Source organism: Hemicordylus capensis, chromosome 4 (assembly GCF_027244095.1).
Source record: "Hemicordylus capensis ecotype Gifberg chromosome 4, rHemCap1.1.pri, whole genome shotgun sequence".
NCBI lineage: Eukaryota > Metazoa > Chordata > Lepidosauria > Squamata > Cordylidae > Hemicordylus > Hemicordylus capensis.
This window is the reverse complement of record NC_069660.1, coordinates 307,358,087-307,377,139: the sequence shown is the minus strand read 5'-3', so window position 1 is coordinate 307,377,139 and position 19,053 is coordinate 307,358,087. Positions and strand designations below refer to the sequence as shown.

The 19,053-nt window shown below is 45.6% G+C and overlaps 1 protein-coding gene and 1 non-coding gene across 2 annotated transcripts in view; both read left to right on the top strand.

Annotated features, from left to right (window-relative positions):
• The window catches only part of KCNQ3 (potassium voltage-gated channel subfamily Q member 3), a 217,361-nt gene that overhangs the window by 78,271 nt on the left and 120,037 nt on the right, over positions 1–19,053 (top strand). The gene's annotated exons all lie outside the window — the stretch shown is intronic.
• TRNAA-AGC (transfer RNA alanine (anticodon AGC)) lies at positions 3,882–3,953 on the top strand. The gene has a single exon. It is a non-coding gene; the product is annotated as a tRNA-Ala (tRNA).

Sequence of the window (19,053 nt, the reverse complement as noted above, 5' to 3'; positions counted from 1 at the left end):
CAGAGAGTCATGTTTTGTGGCTCTTGTTTTTGGTTTTTTAAAATAAATATTTGACTGTTTGGGGGTTTAGGGAGGCATGGCTGAAGACCTGGAGACTAGGAGAATAAGGGACTGTCCTATTCTTTTCTTATTTATGCCCTCCTCGCTTTTTGCCCCCCTTTTCTTGTTAGGAACTTAACCCCCCAATTCCCATTGGCTCAAGGTTTCATTATTTGCAGTTTCCGTATTCACACCTATAGGCGAGAACAGAGCTCTGAGTAACGAGAGTATATATATTATTTGTTTAATGATAATTATTATATATTATTACTTCACAGGAAACATAAGTCTACAGCACTCTCTTCTTCAGAAAAATTTGCCCACAAATGCTAGCCTATAGCGCCCCTCTGCCCACAGGCCCCCTGTACTCACTTGGGGCCAGAGAAGACTTTGTGCACAAATATGTATTGATCAGACCCTGACAGTAGTTGGCAGCTCCATGAGATCTTTGATTCCTGGTTTGGATCCACACACCTGTCTCAAGTTCCACACACCTGTGGTGTGGAGAAAGTGGATAGAGAGAAATTTTTCTCCCTCTCACATAACACTAGAACCAGGGGTCATCCCATGAAATTGATTGCCAGGAAATTTAGGACCAACAAACGGAAGTACTTCTTCACACAACGCATAATCCACTTGTGGAATTCTCTGCCACAAGATTTGGTGACAGCAAACAACCTGGATGGCTTTAAGAGGGGTTTGGATAACTTCATGGAGGATTGGTCTATCATTGGCTACTAGTTGGAGGGCTATAGGCCACCTCCAGCCTCCAAGGCAGGATGCCTCTGAGTACCAGTTGCAGGGGAGTAACAGCAGGAGAGAGGGCATGCCCTCAACTCCTGCCTGTAGGCTCCCAAAGGCATCTGGTGGTCACTGTGTGAAACAGGATGCTGAACTAGATGAGCCATGAGCCTGATCCAGCAGGGCTGTTCTTATCTTTATGTTCTTAAGTTAATATAAATAAGTGGCATGCTTGTATGCAATAACACTCCACACTTTCCTTTTCATCATTTTAATGGGTTCTTTTAGCAGCCTCATTGATCAAGCCTCTCCCTCTCCTTTCCCACCTCACCCCAGCCTGATTATTTAACCTGCATTAATTTTAATTTGCTTTTGTTTGAAGGGAGCTTGCTTGTTATGATGAATCAAGAACAACCAAGTCCGGGAGGAGACATGGAGGATATTTATGTATGGACAAATGTAGATTTGTCTCCTCCTCCTCCTCCCTTGATTGACTGCAAACATTGTTATCATTACTGCTTGGCAAATAGCCCATTGATGAGACCCAGCAGAAAAGCCACCACCTGCTTAACACACACTCCCTTTCAATAGCCATGTATATCATAGGTTGGAACAAGATTTTTCTATAGGAGCAGGCCCCTCCCACAGCATCATACCTTCTGATACCTCCACACTTGCAATAGGTGAGGTGGAATTCGGTAAAGAGGAAGAGGAGTGCCCAGTTCCATGCCAAAAGGCTGTCTCCTTAAGGCAATCAAACTTGGGTCTCCAGATGTTGGACTAAAATTCCCATCATTTGGCCTTTGGCTATTGGGGCTGGAGATGTATGGGAGTTATAGTCCAACAACAGCTGTTGACCCAAGACTGCGAACAAGACAAGGAGCACCATGGCTTCCCCTCTCCAGGCAGGGAGGCGGTGCCCAGAGCCTGTACCCAGAGCTTTTAAAGAACTCAGTCTATCTCTGGCTGCTGTTGGACCAGCTTCTCCCATGGAGCTGTCTATGGTGCTGCAACCCAATCAGCCTGACCTTGCTGCCTTTCAGATCTTGTGGGCTCTTGTCGATGTTGTGGGAGAGGACAATATGTTCATATGCAAACCTTTCAAGTGAAGTCCATAGTTGTTTGGACAGGGCACAGCCATGAGTTTAGCAATCCCTTGTTTCCTTCATTCCCTCCTTTTCTCATAACTTTTAAAGAACAAACGTGGGGAAAGGTAGCATTCAAAGTCATTCCAAATTAGGAACAATGCTAAGTATATGCATTTGTTTTTGGAATGAATGGGACCTGATACAAATAGGCCTCATTCATACTCAGGCCAATTTATTAAATGAATACACTACTGAATGAATGGCAACAAATGGAGGTGGATAGAGTCCATTTGTGGAACACACGTTCATTCCCATTCCTCCTTTTACTTTTTGAAGCATGGATATTTATCATTAGCTCCTGTCAGGAATTCTGATGGTGCAGCCACCTTTTGCAGAACCATTGTCATTATCAGTATATCCCAGAATGCAGCATTGTCACAGGACAGTGTAGTTAAAACACACACACACACACACACACACACACACACACACACACACACACACACACCCTCAGCCATGAACAAATGATGGCTAACAATGTCACCATTTTTTCATGGCAGCACATTAACCCACATTACCTTGCAAGAATACTATGTCTCAAGCTATATGCAGAATTAAGCTGACTGCCATGGCAGTACCCATATGCAATATATAATTAATATATGGAATATATAATGCAGTATATAAATATGCATATACATATATGCAATATATAATATAATATATACAATCTTTCTAGTGGTTTTTTCTGATGCTAATCTGCTAATAATGACCTGTAAACATACAAAGTGTCCTATGGCACCTCAGAAGTCTAACAAATGCATTCCGGCATACACTTCCATGGGCCAGATCCAACCTCATCAGATGCATTAGCATATAGTAATTAAAATGCGAGAACTATTCAGTGTGATATACCAGTCTGAAGAAATGCCACATTGCTTAGTTGTGAATATACACACATAAGATTTGCATCAAGCAAGTGAAGTATCCTGTATTGGGGGATTCAACCTGCTCTAATGAAATATAGCTGAATATTCAGATACAACGCTGCAGGTACATTCATGGCATGCTATAAATAAGAACTGTTTTCAATTCCATTCCACCTCTAATGTAAAGTTTTACCAGTTCTGTATTAGATGCAGACTAGAAGATCAGCTTCGGAGATTCATCCATTTCATTTCTAGGGGGAAAACTTGTGAGTAGATGCTGGTCACGCATCTCCCACTCTGGTTCCCTGTTCCTAGCAATTCAGCAAGAGGGGGGATAAATGTCCCTGTGCCCCTGTGGGGTGTGTGTGCTGGCTGAATGACAGCTTGCTCTTTGTTCTCCCCCTTTCACCTTTCTGTAGAGTAAGTATGTGGGGGGTGGGGCAGGGGCCCATCTTCACATTTTGTCCCAGGGCCCACTACAACTTTGCTGCACCCCTGGTTGCTAGCTTAAGCTGCCCATGCCCAGGATGGTTATCCTCCCAAGTGATGTACTGTGCTTGCATGTTGCAGTATTAATGCAGCATCTCTGGAAACTCCTTTCTTTCTTCTGGTCTTAATCTTGACATACTAGCTTCCTACATACGAAGAGTTTTTCAGTCCCATTGTGAGTCATATGTTGGAAAAGCCATGCATAAGGGTAAATGTGATTGGAGGATCATTCAAACGTGCAATCTTCCACCTGCAGGTACGAATCTATCTTGTGTTTTTCAACTATCTATCTATCTATCTACATGTATATTCCGCTTTTCCTCCAAGGAGCCCAGAGCAGTGTTCATAGTTAAGTTTCTCCTCACAACAACCCTGTGAAGTAGGTTAGGCTGAAAGTATCATGGCTGAATGGGGATTTGAACTTGGGTCTCCCTGGTCATAGTCCAGCTCTCTAACCACTACACCACACTGGCTGCTGAATGGAATTCCATGGTTCCCTGTGTATTTTTGCAGACCCTCAATATTCTTTCGTTGACTGTTATCAATATGGTGAGTGCTGGGGAAAGGGCAACAAATTATGATAGTAAATGAGGATGGGGATGTATCTCAAGGGTAGAGCATCTGCTTAGCATGCAGAAGGTCCCAGGTTCAATCCCTGGCATCTCCAGGTAAGGCTGGGGAGAATTCCTTCCTGAAGCCCTGGGGAGTCACTGCCGGTCAGAGCAGACAATACTGAGCTAGATGGACCAATAGTCTGACTCAGTAGAGAAGCAGCTTCCCATGTTCTCTTTACCTGTAGGGATTATGCAAATATCAGGCAGATTATATCCCCCCTCCTCCCAATTAAAAAAAAACCCCAGGATTTTTGGTTACATTTTTTCTGCATTTCCTTGAGTAGGGGGACTATACTAATTGTTTGGGTAGTGGGCTACAGGCCACCTCCAGCCTCAAAGGCAGGATGCTTCTGAGTACCAGTTGCGGGGGAGTACCAGCAGGAGAGAGGGCATGCCCTCAACTCCTGCCTGTGGCGTCCAGTGGCATCTGGTGGGCCACTGTGCGAAACAAGATGCTGGACTAGATGGGCCTTGGGCCTGATCCAGCAGGGCTGTTCTTATGTTCTTATCTTCTTATGGGAAATCACAGAGATTCACAACATCCTTAAATGGAAATATCCCATTCATTGTTATGGGTAAATGTCCACAATAGACAGTAGATTTGCCAATCTTGTCAATGGATCCTCTGAGAAAAAGCTGCAGTTCAGATCTACATTGATGTGTCACGTGGACTGTTCTTTTGAATGGGGAACATGATGCACGGCAGAACCAACTGTGGATGTGATGTGCGACAGGGATCCACATCTGCATGGCTGCCTCTGTTTTTGAATAGGGAACCTGATTGAAATTGTAGGTGCAGAAATGTGCAAGCATGATTTAGGTCACTTTTTTGGCGGGGGGTGGGAGTATGCATGCTTCTCTGGATAAGTGAGAACATTTTGCAGAACTCTCTGCAAAAATAACACATCCCTTGTTACCGTGACATCAGTAAGAGCCCGTCCAACTGCTTCTCACAACCTCCCAGCTCATTTGCATGCCTGGAATGTTCTTGATGGACTCGTTTCTATTAAGCAGCTTAGCCCAACGCTTTAAAGCCATTCTCTGTAGATTCTGCAGTGTGGTTTGCTCTGTGATCGGGCGATTGTGTACTTTATGTTTATTGAACCAAGTCCCATTATTTGATTTCTGCTCTTCCGTGACCCACATCTCGTAATCGGTATTCAGACAGCTAAAGATAAACAGACCGTTCCAAGCTTTTCTTTATTTTTAAATGTACTTTGTGATGCAAGATAGCTTTGCTAAATAAATACAGCATTGTTTGACAGTAGACTGTCAGATTATGCTTTGCCCTGTACACGCATACATTCCTCACTTCTATGTGTTCTGTCTCATCACTGTAATAATAGATGTTGGGAGCATCTTGCAACTATGTTTGAAAGGACATTTGCTGTTTTGGGCTGGGATTCAAAGGTTGTACAATAAGCTCTTTTTCTCTGAGAGTTGAAGGTGACATGAAAGACACAGGCTCATCCCAGTATCATCTCTATGCACAGATTTTTCGGGGGTTTGTAGAGCTTCAAAAACTGGCAACAACCTTTTGACTAGAGGAGAGAGCACAAAACTCACCTAAAAAATGTTCATAGCCATGCTGGTAGCAAGCATGACTTGTCCCCATAGCTAAGCAGGGTCTGCCCTGGTTGTATATGAATGGGAGACTTGATGTGTGAGCACTGCAAGATATTCCCCTCAGGGGATGAAGCTGCTCTGGGAAGAGCAGAAGGTTTCAAGTTCCCTCCCTGGCTTCTCCAAGACAGGGCTGAGAGAGATTCCTGCCTGCAACCTTGGAGAAGCCGCTGCCAGTCTGTGAAGACAATACTGAGCTAGATAGACCAATGGTCTGACTCAGTATATGGCAGTTTCCTATGTTCCTATGTTGATTGCTTTCTCTGATCACCTTAAAGCAGTGTTCTTCATTGTAAGGCCCGAGGGTCAGTGGTGCCCCCCACATCCCTAAGTGTGGCAACCGGACTCATTGTTTATTGGGCCTGTGTGAAGCTTAGGCCAAAGCTGAATACTCTGCATGGTCCCCTTGGCACCAGATCTGGATGACTCGGATCCGGATTGGGAAAACTGCAGATCTTTTTCACTTTAATGGGAAAGTGTCCTGGATGTACGATGCCAGGAAAGCAGAAATATCTGTGGAAATAAAGCGGTAGGTTTCCTATTCTGGATAGGGATGTAACCAGACAAGGAAGCTCAAATGTGTTGTGTGTTCCATTTCCATGCAGTGGCTATAACATTCAGAAAAGGAGCTCCTAGGGAAGGGTGTGCTATCATCACTTTCCAAAATCCTTGCCTGGCTCGCCGAGGCAGTAAGTAAGTTAGTGAGTGGGTGGAGGAGGTTGCTGCTATTGAGGAACTTGGAACACCTTTATTTGCCACAGTTCTGAAAAATCAGTGGAAAGAGTTCAGCATTCAGGAAATAGGATAAAGGTTGATGTAGGGCTGAGACAGAATGCTCCACAACTTACCACATGTGGATATGTTGTGTGAAAATGACTATTCTATTCTCTCCCCCTCATGTCTCTGCAGAGTTGTCCACCCAATAGGCATCCTAAACAGGGATTGTGTCCTTTCAGGGTTGTGAATCCTCTCTTGGGGCATTAGATCCTTCCAGACAGCAAAAAACCTGTGCTGCTGTCAGGTGTTTACTCACTTTCCATATACTCCCACAGGCTTGCATTTTCTTTCCCAGCGGGATATCATGCCTGTTCAGATGGCCAGCAGGGAACTTGTGTGATTTCCACAGCTCCACCTGCTGATCAGCTGTCTGAGAATAACCCACCACTTTTCGTTACTAATTTTTTGTTGAAGGGTGAAATCCTGGGTTAATCTCAGAGCTGGGCAGCAGGTGGCGCTGTGAAAATCACGAGAGGTCGCTCCTGACCATCTGAACAGTGTGCAAGATTTCACTGGGAAACAAGATGCCAGCTTGTAGGAGTGTGTAGAGGGTGAGTAAACTCTTGCATAGAACCTGCACACAAGGGCTTCATGTAGTGCAGGGTTTTTGTTTTGTGGCCATCTGGAAGGAACCACTGTTGGGATTAAATGCTGTGCAATACTGGGTTGGTGCTAACTGCATACACTGGAACATTTCACCAGTGAAAATAGATACATGCCTGTGAATGTGTATGGGGCATAGCTAAGCACCCTGGGAGGTGTGGTATACAATTCTCACCACAAGCATGCCACAAATGGAAAGCCGGTAATAAAGCACCTTCAGAGCATATTATTCCAGACTACCAAAGCAGAGGTTCAAATCCATACCCTTCTTCAGCATACATCCCTGTTTTCATAGATGAAAATGGAGATAGACTTGTAGCAATCAATTCTCATACCAAAGTTGATGGCCCCAACTCCCTTGCCCACTATTCTATATTGCTTAAGACCGGTTTTCGCCTCCTATATGCTGCACACTGCCTAATCCCATAATGTTGTGAACCCATTTTCATGCAGGTGCACAAGATACAATGCACCTTCCAACCCATTTGGAAACTTAATTTTTGGAGACTCCGGGGAGGGAGCTCAGTCCTGAAGAATAACTCTAACAACTTGTGTGAAAAAAGGCTGAACAAGACATTTTGCCCAAGAAGAGGCAAAAATAGAGAAAGTGTCAGTGATTTACCAGGGATGGATTCCAGGAAGCAGGGACTGGCCCTGGTTAATAGGGGAAGTTGGAGCCTACGAAGCAGCAGAAGAAGGAAATTGTCTGTTTGGATGGGAAACTGTCTCAGAGCCAGTTTTCCCTAGACTTCTTTTTTTCATGGCACTTAACTAAGTTCTCTCTTGGCATCTAGCTGCATTCCATTCAGAGGCCCATGACCTTTAGGATGTCCTAGCTTGTGGTAACCACTTGCTTTTGGCTGGTTTTGTTTGACTTCTAGGGAAACCTAATAATCCCATTGCAGTGATGGGGGCAGGGGAGCTGGGAAAAATAGCATCTGATAACAAGCCATATATTCATTGTGGTTTCTTCTGTACATTAATGGATTATTGACTGAAATAGGTCAGATTTGGCTGTAATGATGTATTTTGCTGTGCTTGTGAAAGCAGACCCTCCTCTGTGGCTGTTAACCTACATACTAACCTGGGAAACAATTTCCCGAAAGGCATTCAAAGTCAATTAGTATCCAGCACAGGCTAACTGGCTTTCCCTATAGATCTATATCAGGCAAGTTGATTAGTACAAGAGAGTGTTAAGGGCCTGGCTAGGATCATTTTCTTAATTTATTTCGTACGACCTACTTTTTGCTCGTCTTTATTCCAGCCGATTGCTTATTCTCTAAATAAACTCAGCTTTCAGAACGAGCCCCTGTCAAACTCTGTGGTTGAAGGCTGTAATTAGAGATGTGCACGAACCGCGGTTTGAGCACAGTTTGGAAGCAGGGCCTGGGTGTTTCAAGAGGAGAGCAGGTCCTTATCTTCTCTCTGCCACCCATGTGGCTTACTGCTGGGGCACTGCAGGTCCCAAGAATCCCTGCATGGTGCCACATGCTCATGGCATCCGTGCATGCACATGCACCATTTGTGTGGTCACCATGGTGTTGCTAACCATGCAAATGGCCCCCTCGCATGCATGGACACCATGTTGCTCATGTGCCCACACAATCTATGCTTCAGTGAGCAATGCAGCCATCCGGAGGCTGGGGAAACAAAGCCTGGCCTCCAGAAATCCCACAATGCACATGAGAGGACCGTGGTGCATTGGTGGATTTCCCGGCTGCTGGGTGCTCTAGCCTCCCCGCTGTATGAATGCTTGGGCTGCAGGTACTCTGAGTGTTCATATGACCAGGGAGTGCATAGGAACATAAGAAGCAGCCTTCTACTGAGTCGGAGCATTGGTCCATCTAGCTCAGTATTGTCTACACAGACAGGCAGCGGCTTCTGCAAGGCTGCCAGTAGGAGTTTCTCCCAGCCCTATCTTGGAGATGCCAGGGGGGGAACTTGGAACCTCAGATGCTCTTCCCAGAGAGGCCCCATGTGCTCACACATGTAGTCTCCCATTCAAATGCAAACCAGGGTGGACCCTGCTTAGCAAAGGGGACAATTCATGCTTGCTACTACAAAGCCTAGGAGTCAGGTGGTATATACAATAAATAAATAAATAATAAACCCAGCTCTTGCACCCTTCTACCTTAGTATAAGCCTGGTTAAAAAAAACCCAGCCTACCCCAGTGACGAGCACCTGATCTGGGCACGCCACATGAACAGTCCTACTGCTCCAGGCTAGGAACCTGCTCCGGGCTAGGGCTGCTCATGTGAATGAGCCGCTCTGTTATTTTAAAAGGAGAGAAAAACAAATTGTAGAAAAACAGAGAGCTCATTCACACCAGTGTATCTATATGCAAGTCTCTGTTTAACAAGCAGGGAGATGATGATGGTGCCAGTGGCATGATCCATGTGGATCTCAGCCAACCCCTTGAAGATGGACCATCAGAGATATGGAGGTGAGGTGTGCCGGGAGGTGGAACGGGCAGGCATGATCTCACTGCTCAACTGTGTGTGTTGAGTTTAGGAAGCCACTGGGCAAAGGTGTGAAGAGGCCTAATGACCACCCGCAGGCTGATCAAGGCTTTCAGCACTTATCTTCCTTTCCCAAGGCCCAAACTCAGGAATGGACAAGACCTGCTGCCCCACAGAATAGCATGGACGAGGGGAGGGAGGACAGAATTTCTGTAGGAAATAAAGTAAGGATTTTATAGGAACACTGCTGGCATTTTTGATCTATCTATCCCATAAATCTGAGAGGCATAAAACTCCAAGTCGTTATAGAGCAGTGAATTATTTTTCCCTGGGAGCAGATGCTTTCCTCAGCTGGTGCCCAGTCTGGCTCTCAGAAAGATCTGATGAAGCAGTATACGTTCTGGTGGGTTTCAAAGGAAACCCTTCAGGCGAGGGGAACAAATTCTGCTCTCATCAAACAGAGGCCCAGCTTCTAGTTTACCTGGGTAACTCTAAGTTTAATCTGGAAACACTGGGGTCAACCTTCCATGCGGTGAGGTGAGGCAATCTCCTCAAATGGCAGATTCTTGGGGTGTCAGCTGCAAGACGCCCTGGATATCTTACCTGCCTCCCTTTACTGCCCCCCACCTTCCAAACAGCTCTTTGCTGAGTGGTGGCACATTTCCTCACCTCCTGAACTCTTCCTTGTCCTCACTGCCTACTGCCTCCTCCCATGTTTGCCACTGAACTGATAATGAGAGGGGAGAGGAAATGAGAAAAGAGCATTAGAGAGTGTCACTAGTTCTCTAATGCCCTTTCCTCATTTTCTCTTCTGCTTCCAAATGGGGCTGTAGTTTGGTGGTAGAGCATCTACTTTGTTTGCTGAAGGTGCCAGGTTCAATCCCTGCTATCTCCAGGTAGGTCTGGGAAGCAGTCCTGCCTGAAACCTTGGAGAACTGCTGCCGGTCAGTGTAGACAATACTGAACTAAATGGATCAATGGTCTGACTTGGTGTAAGATAGCTTCTTATGTTCTGTGTTCCCCCTTAACATTATTGACCTAGTGGCAAAGCAAGAACAGGCATCTGAGGTAAGTGTGTGGATGCAGATCTGCACATGAAATCAAGCCTTGGTGGTGGTACCACATGCATCCTCGACCCTTGCCCTTCATGGTTGGTGAAGGCTTCTAGGGAGGGACTGGGTCCATGGGTGGTGGGGGTGGTGAATGTCTCTCTAGTGCAGGGGTGTGGTCTCCTCTTGCCTGAAGGAGGCAATCATTAGGCCCCTCCTTAAAAAGCCCTCATTGGAGCCAGATGCCCTAAATAACTTTTGACCAGTTTCAAACCTCCTCTTCTTGGGCAAGTTGTTGGAGAGTATTGTGGTGTCTCAGCTCGAAGCAGTCCTGGATGAATCTGATTACTCAGATCATTTCCAGTCTGGCTTCCAACCTGGATATGAGACGGAAACTGCCTTGGTCACCCTGGTGGATGACCTACACCGGGAGATAGACAGAGGGAGTGTGACTCTGTCGATCCTCCTGGACCTCTCAGCGGCTTTCGATATCATTGACCATGGTAACCTTTGGGATGTCTCTCTGGGCTGGGAGCTGGGCGCACGGTTATATGGTAGCTCTACTCCTACCTTGAGGATTGTATTCAGCAGGTGGTGCTGGGGGATTCCTGCTCCACCCCTTGGCCTTTGGCCTATGGGGAGCCACAGGGATCTATTCTGTCCCCCATGCTGTTTAACATTTACATGAAACCCCTGGGAGAGGTCATCCATGGGTGTGGGCTGCGGTGCCATCAATATGCTGATGACACCCAGCTCTACCTATCTTTTAAGTCAGCAGGCACCAGGGAGACAGTGGATGCTCTGAAGTCTAAACCAGGGCTTGGAGGCTGTTCTGGACTGGATGGGGGCAAACAAGCTGAAATTTAATCCAGATAAGACAGAAGTGCTCTGGAATGGTAGAACTGATCATCCAAGTAATGAGGTAAATCTGGTCTTGGACACTCCCTCTAAAAGACAAAGTCTGCAGCTTGGGCGTGCTTCTGGATCTGATGCTGTCCTTGGAGGTGCAGGTGGGACAGTGTGTAGAAGAATCTTTTATCAACTTTGGCTGGTGTTCCACCTGCGACCCTCCTTGGAGAAGCCAAACTTGACCTCAGTCATTCATGTGTTGTTAACATCAAGATTGGACTACTGCAATGCACTCTACGTGGGGCTGCCCTTGAATACTGTCCGGAAGCTTCAGCTGGTACAGAATGCTGCTGTAAGAATGCTTGTGGCACAAGTCACTTAATGAGAATCACACCCATCCTGCAGCAGCTTCATTGGCAACCAGTTCGCTTCTGGTCTAGATTCAAAGTGCTGGTCTTGACCTTTAAAGCTCTACATGAGCTGGGGTACCAGCTGGACTGTATTTGCCCATATAAACCTGCCAGGGCCCTCCGTTCATTGTCTCAGGCCCTGCTCACGGCCCCGCCACTAATAGGGATCTGGTTGGCGGGGACTAGAGACAGGGCCTTTTCAGTTGTGGCCCCTCAGCTTTGGAATGCCCTCCCTGAAGAGCTTCGCCATGCTCCCATGCTCCCTCCCTCAGTGTTTTTAGAAAACAAGTAAAACCACATCTTTTAAAAGAGGCATTTTAATACTCCATCTTTGGTTATATCTGGTTGGTTCTTTTGTTTTTAATTTTTATAATTCTCAATTTTTAGCTTTTAAAATAACTTTTAATTTGAAATGTAGTACTGATTGTGGTTTTTAACCTGACTTTTAACTTGTTTACTTAATTTGGTTCATTTTATTACTTTTATTGTATATTGTATCTATTTTATTGTTGTGAGCTGCCCTGAACAGTAGTGTACTGGAGGGGCGGGGTATAAATATTTTAAATAACTCAATTAATAATAATAATAATAATAATAATAATAATAATAATTAATAAATAAATAGCTTGAAAAAGGGGAAGGAAGCAGCATTTAGTAACCCACCTCAGGCTCAAAGCAATCTTGGGCTACCACTGCAGACTAGTTTGTAGAATCTCAGAGAGTGATTTGCCAGAAAACAGTAAAAGGATTTCCCTTTTGTACCAGTCTGTCTTGTGGAGAGCTGGTCTTGTGGTAGAGGAGAGAGGAGAGCTGGTCTTGTGGCAGCAAGCATGCCTTGTCCCCTTAGTTAAGCAGGGTCCACCCTGGCTGCATTCCTAGACCCACTCTGGGAAGAGCATCTAGATTCCAAGTTCCCTCCTTGGCATCTCCATGATAGGGCTGAGAAAGATTCGTGCCTACAAAAGACATGGAGTTCTAACTTGGGGGATGTTTTCCAGCCCAAGACAGTGCACCTCCCTTCATGGCTTAAAAAGAGCATAATCTGTGATGGTTTTCTTTCAGTCATCTGAAATGCCTTCAGATCATAAGTGTATAACCTGCTTAGCATTCTAACCATGCTCATGATGGGCACAGGAAAGAGCGGAGCCTGCTGTCAGCAAGTTGATTAAATGTGTCCTCTGTTTAATAGCTTTGCTCGACTATGTTAATACTCTCCCTGTCCATCTAAAGTTACTTGCAATTCAATATGATGTATACATTTGTGCTGAATAATCATTGGTTTCAGTGGTTTGGGTCGAAACTAGGGATATTGGCAAGACAGACAGTTTTCCTGAAAAACATTTGAGTAGGTAATCACCCTTAAAAAACAAACCCCAAACTGTTTGGTGCTTCTGTTAGTTGCTTTTGCTTTGTGTTGCTTGAATTAATCACATGAATGATCTCATCTAATTGGGGATCATGTAGTGAATGGGTCGATGCCACAACATTATGCCTGATGTGATGATGTCACCAAATGTCTGTGATTTATGTGGGTTGATGCAACCAATCAGACTTTAGCTACAAAATATCATTGAAGGCAATGGGAGGTAATGGAGAGGAATGGCAAGTGAAGGAATTTAAATGAAGAAGTGAACATGTTTTGCAAGAAGTTGCTGAGGCATTGGTGGAAATGAATGGAGATTGTAAGTCTCTGAGAAGATCTGTTTTCCAATGCATCATAGACAAGATGTGCTGAGAAATCTCAACACCACCACTATTACCACTACTATGAATATTTATATAATGCTTTTCAAGAAAAGTTCACAAACATAGAACAATAAATAAATAAAGATGGATCCCTGTTCCCAAAGGGCTCACAATCTTCTTCTTCTTCTTCTTCTTCTTCTTCTTCTTCTTCTTCTTCTTCTTCTTCTTCTTCTTCTTCTTCTTCTTCTTCTCTCTCTCTCTCTCTCTCTCTCTCTCTCTCTCTCTCTCTCTCTCTCTCTCTCTCTCACACACACACACACACACACACACACACACACACCAACACACACCCCATGTTTCTTTTTAGATTGTTTAGTATATAAAAGAAGACTGGGGATGAGGCCCTACCTCAGTGGTAGAGCATTTGATTTGCATGCAGAAGGTCCCAGGTTCAGTCCTTGGCATCGCCAGGTAGGGCTGGGAATTATCCCAGTCTGAAACTGTGGAGCTCTGCTGCCAGTCACTGAGCTAGATGGGCCAATACTGAGCTAGAAAGACCAGTGATCTGCCTTACCAGTTGCTTTCAGATGCCTCATTTTGAGTCCTCCCACCATGAGCCCAGCACTCGTGTGCTCCACCCACCACCCCACTCTCTTCATGCATCCATTTTAATAAATAACTTCCAGGTTTGATCCAACCACAGTTTGGTGTCGTGTCCAAATTGGCAAACCATAGGTTGGAGTGAGCCCTCCAGAGTGGGATGCCAAACCATGGGTTGCAATCCTAGCTTGGAGAGATAGCAAAAACTGTAACTTGCTAGTTCAGTTGGAACGGCAAACTGTGGTTTGATCAGACCAATAAATAGCCCACTAAGGTGAGAGTGCAAGGAGGAGGGGGGAAGAGGAGGGAGTGTGCAACCACAGCCTTTGTTTCTGGTCCTCCAAACTAGGGGTGGTCAACCTGAGAGTTTCCAGCTGTTGTTGGACTACAGTACCTAAGCGGCTTGGGACTGGGTTACTTAGGAGAGCGCCTTCTTCTGCATGATCCCCAGTAAGGAGATTACTTAGGAGAGAGCTTTCTTCTGCATGATCCCCATTGAGATCATTGAGAGAGGTCTATCTAAGTATGCTGCCGGCTTGTCTGGCAGTAACTCGGGGACAGGCCTTCTCCGTAGTTGCTCCTGAGCTATGGAATGTGTTGTAATGACCTGCCTTAGCTGACTGCCCAGCAGCTGCGAAAAACCACTCTTTTCAGAGGGGAAGGGAAGAGCTGACAGACAGGAACAGAGAGTAGTCACAAACATTGCCAGAAGACAACACCGGGAATTCCACAGAATCAGGGGTAAACAAGAACCGGGGTCAGACAACAACAAACAGGTTCAGATTTCTAGGTCAAGGTTGCTCACGGTAGGGCTGGTCACCACGGACATTGTTTCCAGCACAGACCCGGCTTTCAGGCTGCTCTAAATAGGCAGTGTGCTGAGAGCCGCACCCATCACTGCAGCTGGGCCTTGTCAGGGAGATGCCACCGGGCCAGAGCTGGGGCACCAGTTCCTTCTGACCTACGGCGTTCTTCCCTCTGAGCCTGTATTCTGGCCAAATGTCGCTGTCGGGGATCTGGGGCAGGCACCTCGACTTCAGCGGCCTCAGAGGCTTCATCAGGAGGAGGGAGGGAAGGAGGCAGAGGGGCCTGCAGGCTTGTCAGCTCTGGCTCTGCTGAGTCGACCAGAGTTTCAGCCTGCTCCCCCTGCTATGGGTCTTCATCAGAGGAATTCTCCCGATGACCCCCATGGGAGTCATCACATGTGCTCCCTATAGATATTTGTGGTTTAACATCTTTGCCAGCCTTCAAAAGAGCCCTTAAGACGCATTTTTTCAGCCAGGCATAATGTTTAAACTTCTTAAATTGCTTTTTAAAAATAGTGTTTTATTTGGGTTTTTCTTGCATTTGTTTTTGTGAACTGCCTAGAACCTTTGGAGTCAGGCAGCATAGTAGGTAGGTAGGTAGGTAGATAAAATTATCCCCAGCCACAATTTGTTGCAGCTGGGGATGAAGGGAGTTTCATCCAAGAACACCTGGAGGGTTGCAGACTGGCACCCCTGCTACCATGGTTTGAAGGATTGGAAACCTGACATCCCAGTGCAGCCATTATGTCCCTAAATGATCACAGGTGAGCTGGTGATGGCGAAGAAAAACAACAGCAGCTGAACACTTTTCAATGGACAATAAATATCATGGGGAGAAAACTTCATTCTGTATTGCCAGTTTCGGCCACAGCATTTCACTGCATTTACCTGAATCCAAGACTAGGTTTTTCTAAATTATTTGATGTTAGAAATCAGGGGATCGTCTTAAATTCAGAGTCCTCTTCCTTTTGGATAGTTACAGGTATAACCTGTATCTAAATTCTATTTTTTAAGGGGCTTGTCTTAAATTCAGAGTTGTCTTATATTTAGGTAAATATGGGTGTGAGGGTATGTCTCCAGATTATGCTTCTGTGGCTACTAATGGTCATTGGCCATTGTGGTCAGGGATGATGCTGTCCAACAATATTTGAGGACCCAAATTTGAGAACACCCAACCTGGGCCAAATCCAAATGGCAAAGCCCTATGAGATGAGGTGACATCTTTCTATATCGCTGCTGCCCGATATAGGTGTTTCCCATAGTCTGGGAAACCTACCAGTGGGGATTCGAACCGGCAACCTCAGGCTTGCTAATCAAGTCATATATCTATTGTTTAATGTGGTAAGCTCAGGTTATGCACACCAAGCAGATCTGAGCATATTGGCTGGACTTGCCATAATTTACAGTGTCATCGTAACCATGTTTACTTGGACATAAATACAACAGAGTTTGATGTCGTGTACTTCCTTATTCAGCTTTGGCAAGCCTTTACTTGGCTCATTGCTCGGTCTAATGTTTCCCTCTATATTGCACAGATGTTTTCCAGCATAGGGCTGGAAGCTTGGTTTTTAAAAAAGAAAATTAAAGCTGAGTCTCAAGGTCCTGATTTTTTTATTTTTTATTTTGCAATGTGTTTGCAAAAGTGTGGAATGCATACATCTCTGGGGACTGCCGAAGTGAAAAATCCAGCTATGGAGGAGTGTTGCCAAAACAACCCTATTGGTGTGGCTCTTGCTGTATCAAATGGAGGACTTTTTATTCCTAACCTGCGCCTTGACTGATGGATGTTTTGGCAACTTGGTGTGTGCTCGAAAGGATACTTCGCGATGAGGCTGCTAATGCATTCAGCCGCACAAACAAGCACTCCCCAGCTGTCCCAGGTGCTAGACACTGTGTCACACAGACAGAATGTCTTGGCTCAGGAACATGAGACGAACGTTCCTGTCTGGGGAAGAGAACTCTAGTGACTTCTGCAATTAAACTTGCTTGGGCAAAGAAGAAATCAGCGGCTCTGCAGGGATAGATGCTTCTTGGGGACCTTTGAATGCAAGCCACTTGGGATGATCTATTCAGGCACTAGGATCACGTAGGAGAAATGGTGGCTCTGATCTAGCACTATTCATAGTCAACAGCTGGTGGCTTCAGACAGGGACATGCATCATGCGCACTGAAAGTTGCATTCAGCCTGTGTTGAAACTCCCATACTGAATGGAGAAATGCTCAGCCGCAAGCTCAAGTAACACATGACACAGCAGGGATATACAGAAACATTTTGTTGTGTGTCCATACTTGTATATACTGTTTTTACCTGAATCCAAGACTAGGTTTCCCCCCCCCAAGTTTTTTGATTTTAGAAATCAGGGGGTCATTTTAAATTCAGAGTCCTTTTCCATTTGGGTAAGCATCCAAGTCATCTTGTATTCAGGTAAACGCAATACTAATAACCCATCAGTAGGACAGTGCAGCAGGAAATGACTTGTCTAGCAAGCATGAGGTTGGTGGTTTGAATCCCCGCTGGTATGTTTTCCAGACTATGGGAAACACCTATATCAGGCAGCAGCGATATAGGAAGGTGCTGAAAGGCATCATCTCATACTACACAGGAGAAGGCAATGAGAAACCCCTCCTGTATTCCACCCTAGACAATCACAGGGGTCTGTGGGCGTCAGAAGTCGACACTGACTCATGGGCACACTTTACCATTAGGACAGTGAAGTGGGGCCCACTGTGGACATTATTGGTATTTCCACATACTTGGGAGACTTGCTACTGGCATTGCCGGAAAATGTCAGTATGTAACGTTAAAAAGTAAGAAAAGAATCACCCACCCTACCCCAGTGGGGACGGAGCATGCTCATTATCCTCCAAGAGTCACATGTCAAGGCAACTATGTGTTTTTCTCAGTGTTGCATCTCTGTGTGGGGTGGAATTTCTGAACTGCTTACTGCCTTTCAGAGATTTTCTCCCAGGCCCCAAATGTCTAAATGCTGAAAATGCAAATCCACGTCAGCCTATGATAAAACCTTATTTTATCTCTTTGTGCCTCAACAGGAAACATTACAGAGATGGATCCACGATGGAGATTTAAAGTCCCTAGGAGAATTCCCTGAGCAGAATTTTTCCCCCTCTGCCAACACGGTTTTATGAGATTTGTAATAAAACACTCTAAATGGCTTACTTAACAGGCCAACATTTTTTTAAAAATACCCGAAACTGCAATTCCCAGCACATTTCCATACACCAAGGGGGAATGCTAGAAATGTACAGCTAATGAAATATTGAGGAGGCCGATTACCTAATCTTCTCCTGGGGACTTGGCAGGAAGGCATATGATAGTCATGGGGCCAGCTGTCACTGGAGTTTCCAAGGTATGCAGAGATTTTAAAGAGAGGACAAGACAGTGTAGTGTAGTGGTTAAGAAGTCAGACTAGGATGGAGAAGACCTCATCAGCTATGAAACGTGCCAGGTGACCTTGGGCCAGACAACTTTCTCTCTCCCTAACCTACCTCACAGGGCTGTTGTATAGATAATAGGGGTTTGGAAGGATTTTGTACACCACCTTGAGCTCCCTGAAGGCCGAAGGTCAGAATAGAAATTTAATAAATAATTGTAAAAACCTCTTCCCCGCCGCACAAGACTCTGTTTGTGATAAAACTGATCTTATGTGATTCTCCTTCAGGCTAAAAAGCATGAAGGCTGTGAGGCTATTCACATGAGCAGCCCAACCTGGGTTTGGCTGCTTGGGTGCACCGCTGGGATAGATTCCGATCAGGATCAATCTTGATCCCGGGACTGCCTCAGCTGCAAGCCTGGGAATTCACCCCAGACTTAAACCTGAATTTAAGGACAGGACATGCCCTTAACCCTAGGTTCGGCTCGTGTGTTTGTGTGTGGTGGGGGGGGGAGGGCTGCAGGGAGTCTGCAGAGCTAGGGGGCAAGAGCGCCTGGCTGAGGGAGGATCTCTCAATGCGCCATGCTCCTGGTGTGGTGCACTGAGGGGTCGTCCTCCTCTGGCTCCCTGCTCTGCTGCTTGCCGCAGCACCGATCATGGGTCAAGTAAGCAGCAGACCAAGAGGGATCAGCCTGCTTCCCTGCCAGTCCCCGGCCACAACCACGGTTCTGGCATCAGTGCAGACTTACTTATTCAGACTGAGCTGCAAAAAGGATACTTGCAAATATATGAAATCTGCTGCCTTTTTGCTATTGGATGCAAAAGGATACTTCACATGCAACCTTCACATGCAAGAGGAGAGCTGGTCTTGTGGCAGCAAGCATGACTTGTCCCCTTA